The following is a 10,885-nucleotide window of genomic DNA, read 5'->3' as shown; positions in this document are numbered from 1 at the left end:
TCCTACCCTTGGTTGCTTTTTGTGAGCTTTTTGTGAATTTTAATGGCATGATTCATGTGGTTACATTTTGATTTGGGGGCAACTCTTGATTACCCTATCTTATTTCTCTAACCTGTTTGTTGAGTTTTGTTTTGTGAGGGCTTATATGACTCTTGTAGAGATGGCTTGCCTGGTGTTCCACTTTATTTGTGGGATACCACCTAGAGGTTTATTCTGATTACCTGTACTGACTCACTTTCTTTGATGGTGCTAGCTTGAGAGATCTCTGGGTTTCTTATCTCTTTAATTGCGGTTAGTTCGGATCTTTATCCGTGCGGTAGACCTCTCAATCCCTTTATTTTTTCTGCATTTTACAGCTTTCTTAGGTTTCATATAGCCTCTCGTGACATGTCATTTAAGGTAGCGCGGTTCCTTCATCTAGGACTGCCTTTTTGCATGAGCATCCCTAAAACCCCAAACTCATTGATTTTTCTTCTCCTAAGAACACGTTATCTCCTTCTACTACAGGCGAGTAAGTCTCCAAAGGTCGAGCATCCGGTAGATTGCGTAGTTACGTCGTTCACCCCAAAACACAACCCTTACCCCATAGGTGGCCGAGCTACGAAGACTCTGATTCTCAGATTCAGATGAGATACGTATGCAGTGGATGCGACGTCCGTGCGAGTCATTTTCTTTTGACCCTTCTTTTAGTAAGTAGTACACTAGATAAACATACACGCTTTTCTCATCCCTTCAATCATGTTTGCACAAATAAATTTTCAAAACAAAACAACAACCTTTGCAACAAATGTGAAAAGGGCTCCCTAGGAGTACCTAGGATGCTTTGGGTGCCTAATACCTTCCCATTGCATAACCAACCCCCTTACCCAGATCTCTGACATTTTTACTAGTTTTTGATTCGATAAAACTTTTAGGTTTTTGTTCGCTTTCTAACCATTCCTTTGGATAAATAGAAGTGCGGTGGCGACTCGACTTGTATGATTTACCTTGGATTTAGTCAATATCTCTAATGGTAACGAATACCCTGCTACACTACCTCTTATTTGATCATGGATCATTTAAGGTACATTGGATTGATGCATCAGTTTTTCCTAAGTATCATGAAGTATTTATTAATGTAATAGAGATAAGTGATATTAAAGTAAAGTCAATACAGTAATATGTTAGTAAGTTGTGTTAGTAAGTTGTGTTAGTAATATCACTTATCTCTATTACATTAATCAATTCTTCATGATACTTAGGAAAAACTTATGCATCAATCCAAAGTACCTTAACTGATCCATGATCAATTAAGAGGTAGATTTGAAATTATGAAAGTTCATCAAGCACCAATCCACACATCATAAACAAGATGCACATAAACCCTTCAATTGATTAAGAGGAAAATAAAGAGATGAAGTAGAAGTGGATAAGAGAGATCACACCTAAATTAGATCAAAGGTTTGATCAAGTCATCATCAAAATTAATCATTCATTTTGGTGAATTAAGGTTTTCAACCAATTAACACCCAAGATCCATTGAGTTTCATGAGACCTATGATCAAAATAACCATGATCCAAGGCTTGGAAAGGGTTCCTACTTCTCAAGAGATAGCAGACATGTTACACATAGATGAATCTTTGGTTACTACTCATATGACTACCAAAGGTGGAATTCAAGGTCTCCCTTCTGAGTTCCTCATTGCTCAAGCTACTATATATGGGAAGGCCATGAGTGAGGATGCCTTTGAGGCCATATTTGTACTTCTCATCTATGGATTGGTATTGTTCCCCAACATCGACAAGTTTATGGATGTGAACGCTATTAGGATCTTCTCTACTCTTAATCCCGTTCTGACTCTGTTGGGCGATACCTACTTCTCTTTGCATATGAGGAATGCAAAGGGTGGTGGCGCCATTGTGTGTTGTTTGCCTCTGTTGTATAAGTGGTTTATTTCTCACTTACCTCAGACGGTCGCTTTCAAGGAGAACAAGGAATGTCTACGGTGGTCCACGAGACTTATGTCTCTCACTAATGATGATATCTCTTGGTATAACCGTGTGTATGATGGTGTGCGGATTATTGACTCTTGTGGCGAATTCTCCAATGTACCTCTTCTTGGTACATGTGGTGGAATTAACTACAATCCTGTTTTGGCACGTCGGCAGCTTAGGTTCCCCTTAAAGGATAAACCTAATAACATTCTGTTAGAGGGTGTATTCTTTCAGGATGGTAAAGATCCCCAAGGCTTGAAAGCTAGGATGGTCCGCGCTTGGCGCAAGATTCATAGGAAAGGAAGGAAAGAGTTGGGTCCCAAGAATTGCATCGCTTTAGAGCCTTACACTGTTTGGGTTAAGAAGAGGGCGTCTGAGTACCTCATGCCTTACGAGTATCCGAGACCTACACCTATGATTGGGCCTTCAACCCTCCCTAATCAAGGAGTAGAGGAGTTGAGAGACGAAGATCGTTCACGTGCCTGGATCCGTGAACGTGAAGAGTTGCTTCAGCAGATTAAGGAGAAGGATGCGTTGATTGAGTTTCTTGAGCATCAGGTTATTGATGACCCTGATGATGTATGGACTTCTCTACTTCCTCAGTCTTCTAAGTTCTGGAAGAGGAGGTATGATCGACTCGCCAAAGAGAAGGCCGATATGGAGGCAGCCTACGAGAGGGAGGTTAAGAGGTTTCGCGCATCTTATCTTCCTGTGTCCCAAGCTTTAGATGATTGTTTCTAGGGATCCATAAGACGATTATTTTCCTTTTCTCTTGTATATGATTGACGATACTACACTTCTTTTCCCTGATATTATTTGATGAGATATTTTCATATGTGATAAAATGCTTAATATTTCCAGAATTTGCAAATAAAACTCTAAAGTTCCTTTGAAATAAAAAACAAATCATATGCACAAACATTGCATGCATCATATGCATAAGCAGGTTTTGTTTCAAGGCTGATGGATCACTTGGAGCAAGAGAACCGCGAGCTGAAAGAGGAAGTGGCCAGATTGACTGCCCTAATGGAGTCACTCATGGCTACCCAGAGCCAGTCTTCTCCGACACCTTCAACTCCTCCCCAGAGGACAGTTATCTCCGAGATTGTCTCCTCTACTGTGCTCGCTGCCAGTGCACACTTTGTTCCAACAGCCATGTCAACCGGGTTCCCGTGGGGGATGCCTCCCAATTTCATGCCTAAGGGTCCTGTTCCCACCTTTGCTTCTCTGTCGGCATCTAGCCCGGTCCTTTCCGTTCCTCCTCCTATCATGCATACTTTGCCCAGGGTAGACGACACCATCTATCATTCTGAGCCGTCTGAGGGTCCAGATGTTTATGAGAAGACGGATGCTATGAACGATCAATTTCTTGAGCTTCGCAAGGAATTGAAAACTCTCAGAGGGAAGGATCTTTTCGGCAAGTTTGTTGCCGAACTCTGCTTGGTTCCAAATGTGAAGATCCCTGTGAAATTCAAGGTCCCTGATTTTGAAAAGTACAAAAGAAATACTTGTCCTCTCAGCCACCTGGTCATTATTGCTAGAAAGATGTCGACTCAAACCGATAATGACCAACTACTCATCCACTACTTTCAGGACAGTCTATCCGGTGCCGCTTTGCGTTGGTACATGGGTTTAGACAGCGCGAACATCCAATCCTTCAATGAGCTCGGCGAAGCCTTCGTCAAGCAGTACAAGTACAACGATGATATGGCTCCCGATATAGATCAATTGAGAGCCATGTCCCAGAAGGATAAAGAAACATTTAAGGAGTACGCCCAAAGGTGGCGAGAGGTGGCAGCACAGATCGTGCCTCCGCTAAAAGAGAAAGAGATGACTAAGATCTTTTTGAAGACTTTAAGTTCTTTTTATCATGAGCGGATGATTGCTAGCGCACCTTCTGACTTCACCGAGATGGTGAATATGGGGATGCGTCTAGAAAAAGGGGTCCGTGAAGGACGGTTAACCAGAGAAGAAGGCTCTTCTGCCAAATGTTATGGGGCGTTTGCAAAGAAGAAAGATAGAGAGGCACATGTTATGATCTCCCATGAGAAACCAAGAAGACCCTCTGTGAGGAGGAAGACTATGCGTCCCGCCAGTAACTAGCACCAGGTGGCTCATATAGCACCTGTTTTTAGAGACAATCAACAGTATCAGCAACATAGTAACAATCAGCAACCACATCCGCAATATCAGCAACAATAGCACCGACCACAACAGCAGGCCTACCAGCCTCGAAACAGTAATCAAACCAGCACGAGTTACGAGAGGAAAAGGGTCACCTTCGATCCTATTCCTATGACGTACGCAGAGTTATATCCCTCTTTGATAGAAAGGAAGTTGATTACTTCGAGAGACCCACCGGCTATACCTTCTAACCCCCAGTGGTGGTATAAGCCTGAGTTACATTGTGCTTACCATTCTGGTGCTCCCGGCCACGACGTGGAGAATTGTTACCCTTTGAAGACCAAGGTTCAAGACCTTGTGAGGTGTGGTATTCTATGTTTTGAGGACGTAGGCCCTAATGTGAAGAAGAACCCATTTCCCGAACATGGGAAATCTGTCAACATGGTCCAGGGTTGCCCTGGAAAATACAAGGTCAAATATGTCAGTCATATTCAACAGTCTCTGGTTCAGATGCATCGTTTGTTGTGTGACTACAGTCATTATGAGAATGACCATGATAGATGCTGAGTCTGCTTTGTTAACCGATTGGGTTGTTGCCAGGTGCGCAAGGATGTTCAGGAAATGCTGGACGAAGGAGTCATTGAGATCCTTCAAAACAGGAATGTTGATGAAAATAAGCCTGAGGTCAACGTGATTTCCCCAGTGTTCCGGATACCCGAGCCTGTTATCATTAAGTACAATGGTAGCAAGCAGAAGGCTTCTCCCGCTCTGATCATTAAGCCTGCTGGTCCTGTGCCTTACTCCTCTGAAAAGGCAGTTCCCTATCGCTACAACTCCGTAGCAGTAGAGAATGGGAAAGAGGTGTCCTTGCCCTCTTCTTCTGTTGTGAATATTGCTGATGTTAGCGGTTTGACCCGTAGTGTCCGTGTATTTTCAGCACCGCCGAAGCCTCAAATTAATGCTGATTTTGTTGAACGCCCGATTGGGAACGTTGTGAATTCTCTGAATCCGGCACTTGCTGTTAAACCCTCCTCCGTACTGAAAACTCCTACTTCTGTTGGCCCGAGTGGCAATTAGAAAGAAGATTGTGATGAGATGCTGAGACTCATCAAAAGGAGCGAGTACAATGTTGTAGACCAACTTCTACAAACGCCATCCAAAATATTTGTGTTATCCTTACTCTTAAATTCAGAACCACACCGAGAGGCTCTGCAGAAGGTGTTGGATGTGGCATATGTGGATCACGATGTCACTTTGGAGCAATTCGATAGCATTGTTGCAAACATTACTGCTTGTAACAACCTGAGCTTTTGTGACTCTGATCTCCCTGAGGAGGGAAGAGACCACAACTTGGAATTACATATATCTATGGATTGTAGAGACGACGTCATGTCCAATGTACTGGTGGACACTGGGTCATCATTGAACGTATTTCCAAAGTCCACTCTCTCAAAGCTATCATATCAAGGGCCTTCCATGAGGCAAAGTGGAGTAGTTGTGAACGCTTTCGATGGGTCTCATAAGACCGTGATTGGGGAAGTTGATCTCCCAATCAAGATTGGACCAAGTGATTTTTAGATTACCTTCCAGGTTATGGACATTCACCCATCGTATAGTTATCTCTTAGGCATACCATGGATTCACGAGGCAGGCGCCGTGACGTCCACCCTACACCAGAAATTGAAATTCGTGAAAAACAAGAAGCTGGTGGTGGTAGGGGGAGAAAGGGCTCTCCTGGTTAGCCATTTGTCTTCCTTCTCTTATATAGATGCCGAGGTTGAAGTTGGAACTCCTTTCCAAGCTTTATCTATTGCTGAGCCTATTGAGAAGAGAACTCTTTCATTTGCTTCCTACAAAGATGCAAAGTTGGCCATTGAGCGTGGTGCAACCACTGGTTTAGGAAAAATGATTGAGTTAGAAGACAACGAGTCCCGGGCTGGCATAGGCTTTTCTTCTGGGGTTTTCAACAAGCAAGGGTTATTCAAGAGTGGAGGTTTCATCCACACTGGTCTAGAAGAGGAGGTTGCTGCCGTTTTAGAAGAAGATGCAAAGGATTCTGGCAACTTCATCATCCCTGGTGGGGTCTGCAACAATTGGGTCACTGTGGATATTCCAACAGTTGTCCATAAGTCAACGTAATGATCACTTTGTTTAAAAACTCTTCTCCCATGCCAAAAGGAGGAGTGATGACATTGTTGGCGCATAAATACAATGATATTTTCATTCAATAAATTCATGTTAAATGTTTGTTTTTTCATTTATTTTCCCTTTTTATTTTTGCATGAAATTGGTGATCACATAAAACCCTAAAAAAATAAAATAAAATCAACCTTCTCATCTGCATAATGATTTGCCTTGTTTGAATTCTAAAGCTTTTAATATCCAAAAATCATTATGCAGGTTAACTTCTAGACCCATTGAACATAATGACACAACGCCATCTCCCAATTTTGAATTCCCTGTATTTGAGGCAGAGGAAGATGATGTTGAAGAGATTCCTGATGAGATCACCCGGCTACTTGAGCATGAAGAGAAGATCATTCAATCGCATCCTGAGAATCTGGAAACAGTCAACTTGGGGTCTGAAGATTATGTGCGAGAGGTAAAGATTGGGGCACTTCTGGAAGAATCTGTTAAGAAGGGGTTGATTAAGTTGCTACGAAAGTATGTTGACGTCTTTGCCTGGTCATATGAAGACATGCCTGGTCTAGATACTGATATTGTGCAACATTTCCTGCCTTTAAAGCCTGAGTGCGTGCCTGTAAAGCAGAAGCTTAGAAGAACTCATTCTGATATGGCTTTGAAGATCAAAGAGGAAGTTCATAAGCAAATTGATGTGGGGTTTCTGGTGACTTCTACATATCCTCAATGGGTGGCCAATATTGTGCCCGTGCCTAAGAAAGATGGAAAAGTCCTGATGTGTGTGGACTATAGAGACTTGAATAAAGCTAGTCCGAAAGATGATTTCCCTCTACCACATATTGATATGTTGGTAGACAATACAGCTAAATTCAAAGTCTTCTCGTTTATGGATGGATTTTCCGGATATAATCAGATTAAAATGGCACCCGAGGATATGGAGAAGACAACATTCATCACACCTTGGGGAAAATTCTGTTATCGAGTGATGCCCTTCGGTTTGAAGAACACTGAAGCCACGTATCAACGAGCTATGACTACCGTGTTCCATGACATGATGCACAAGGAGATTGAGTTGTACATTGACGATATGATCGCTAAGTCAAGATCGGAGGTTGTACTCCCAATAGAGGTGGAGATCCCATCAATGAGAGTCTTGATGGAGGCCAAGTCGACTGATGCTGAATGGGTTCAGAGTCGTTATGACCAGCTGAACTTGATAGAAGAAAAGAGATTGACTGCCATGTGCCACGGTCAGTTATATCAGCAAAGGATGAAGAAAGCCTTTGATAAGAAGGTCAAGCCTCGTGTGTTCCGAGAAGGTGACCTGGTGCTCAAGAAAGTTTTGTCTTTCGTGCCCGATTCCAGGGGCAAGTGGACTCCGAACTATGAGGGTCCGTATGTTGTTAAGAGAGCATTTTCAGGCGGTGCTTTGATACTTACAACTATGGATGGGGAGGATTTCACTCGTCCTGTGAATTCAGATGCAGTCAAGAAATACTTCGCCTAAAAAAATAAAAATTGAATAGCTCGCTAAGTTGAAAACCCGAAAGGGCGGCTTAGGCAAAAATGAGCGTCTCGGTGGATTGAAAACCCGAAAGGGCGATCCAGGCAAAAGTTAGAGACACAAAAAATATATAATAATGATATATGTATCCCGCTAGATTGACTACCTCATCCTGGGGCAATCTAGGCAAAAATTAGGGATTTGGCAAGTAACTGCATCCTGACAAGACTTTGTTCTACAACTGTCGTCCGTTAGAGATCCTTGCTCATTATCAGCCAAAGCTTCAAATACATCGGATTCAGAATTGGTGGAGAAATGGTCATTATGTTCAATGTAGCCCTTTTCCAATATATATCACCAATTTCAAATTTGTAAAGATCTATGGAGTCTTGCCATTCGCAGACTACCATTCTATCAAATAAATTTGAGCCTTTTATCCAATTATTGGCACTCTTATCTGTTTCTATTCAACAAATGTTTTGCATGTTTTGATTAAGAAAATATCATTGTTGTAAACAATCAAATTTTTTATAATTTGTTTTTAAACAAAGTGAACATTCACAATGACGAAAGGATACTTAGAAGATCCTCAGTGCTCTCCCAAGGGTGGTACGATCCCCAACAGGGTAAGATTTTTGTCCATATTCCTGGCATGACTGTATCTCCTCCCTCCGGAACCCCTTGTGGTTTATCCTACCAAGTGGATTGCTTGTTGAGAGTCACCTCTCTTCCCTTCAGCAGAGTAGCAATCTTTCTTCCTCAACAGCTTGGATCTCTTTGGGCAAGAGCGGTATTTGGTGGTTGATCCCGATAAATCCTTTATCTCCTCGGATAAGTTCCCCAGTAGAGTTGTTGGTGTGGTGGACCTTGTATGTGATAACTCTCGTCTCCAGCAGGAATGATTGATGATGCATCCCCTGCAGAGTTCTTTGCTTCCAGGTATCTCTGATCCCCAGCAGATTGGATACTCTCCGGTGAACTTGGCTTTCTCTCTTGAGATGTAGTACCAAGTGGTTGATTCCTGGACCTGGTTGTGTTAGATCTATCTGTTTGTCAGCGTACATCATACATAAACCATGCATATACATGCATAATTATAACATTCAGATATTCATGTTGCATTCTTTGCCATATATCGTTGTTTGTTGTCGCCTGCTATTTGGTAATATATTTCCCCAAGCAGATGTGTGTGTCTGATCTCTCCATATAGAGTCAGCTCCATAAGCAGAAAGCGTATATCCTTTCTTCCATATTCCCCATCAGGTTATATCCTCGTGGATGTTGATTGTTTTTGTTCCTTTCCAACACATATACTGGGATGGTTTTCCCCATTGAGTTATATCCTCACCGGGACAAGTCATGATTTGGTGTGCCTATCTAGTTTGATCCTAGATCGGTCTCTTGAGACTCTTTTCCTGTTTTCCCGTGGTAAATGAATAATTGCTCAATAATTAGTAATTATTATCCCCGGCGGAGTCTGTGGTTCTCTACCCTCATACCGGTAGTTGTAAATCCTATTTCTTCCCTTTTTGTAGAGTAACTATTTTTGCTCATCTTTAATTGGTGACAGTTATCTTCATCCAATATTCGGTGATGATATCCCCTCATCTGCTTGGATAATTTCCCTGATTATGCAATTTATCCTCATCGGGTCATCTCTCGTCTACCCTGTTGTTGTTGGTGACGATTGTTTCTCTCCTGAATTGGTCATCATTATATACCTAGTTTCGGTATCCCGATGCCTTTTCTTTTCGATCGATTTATCCTTTATTAACCCAGTAACCGGTTGTGGATAATCGCCCATGCGAGTATATTATCTATGTTCTGACGGTAATAGATAGTATATCTCATGCACTCTCGGATCTGAAGCCTTTTGTTCTTCCCCAGTTGAGTAAGATTCGTATCCCCTTTGTGGAGTCGAATATCCATCCTGTAATCGAGTTTGATTTTTAGACCTCTTGTGGATGATGAGTGTCTTGGGAATATTCCCCAATCCACGCCTTGGTTGGTCACCTATTATATGCCCAGTAACCAGTATCCCTGGTGTTCTTTCCTCTTTGCTCCCTATTATGACTTTTTGTCCCCTGTGGAGTCAGAATCCCTGAGTTGAAGTATACCTTTTAGGTTTTCCTCAGACGTTTTGAAGTTTTGATATCTCTCACCCTTATACCGGTCTTGGATATTCATCTCTTCCTGAGCATGTTGTATCTCTCACCCTCATACCTGGTGTTCAGATCACATGTCTCCTTGAGCTTATTACCGAGTAACTGGTAATACCTCGTCCCGCTGCTTCCCCAGAAGTGTCCTTGTGGACATCCTCAGCGAAGTCCCTTAGTGGATTGTTTTCATCCGGATTTTATCCGAAGTATCCGCTGTGGATAGTGTTTTGCTGTATTGGCATATTCCCCAATACATGCATCTTCGAGTCAGCTCGAGTCTTTCCATTGGATCTTTTCCCTTTGGAATTCTGTTCCCCAAGCTTTGAGTCGTGACCTGCTCGCGCATTTTTATCCCTTTTCTATCCCCAGAAGAGTCCCCAGGGTCTTGGTCCCATGGAGTGAATTGCTCATATGGATTATCAGTGGCTTCTGATTTCTTTGCTTTTGTGGACACATATCTCCACAAAGTGCTACCATTTTTCATACCTACATTTGCATCATGAGGTCTCTTAGGGACCAAAATTCGTCTCTTTGTTATTATTTAAGCCCATTCTACCCCGTCGAGACGAAGATTTTAACCTTCATTCCCCCGGCTAGAATGACCTTAAATAGGGGCATCTGTAAGACCCCAATTTTGACCCTAAGATCCCTCATGGCATCATAACATTGCATTTGCATTGCCTCAAGGATCTTTAGCATCTTGGTTCCCTTTGCCTTTGGATGGGACTCCATGTGATTGGTTTGAGATCACCAAGCATGCTTGAATTATACATTATTGGTTCTCTTACTTTTGTTTACTAACCAAAAGCACAAAAATGTGTCACTAACATCTTTTGTTTGAAGCTTGAGTATCATCCAAGACACTTGATGGGTTCTATTTAGATGATCAGTCAACACAAGGGAATGGCTTGAGATACTTCCAACAGGTTCAAATGGGGTCTATTCGTCATTCAAAACGTTAATCGTGAAGGGGCAAAAGTTT

Source organism: Lathyrus oleraceus, chromosome 6, assembly GCF_024323335.1.
Source record: "Lathyrus oleraceus cultivar Zhongwan6 chromosome 6, CAAS_Psat_ZW6_1.0, whole genome shotgun sequence".
Lineage (NCBI taxonomy): Eukaryota > Viridiplantae > Streptophyta > Magnoliopsida > Fabales > Fabaceae > Lathyrus > Lathyrus oleraceus.
Note: the sequence above shows the minus strand (reverse complement) of the source record.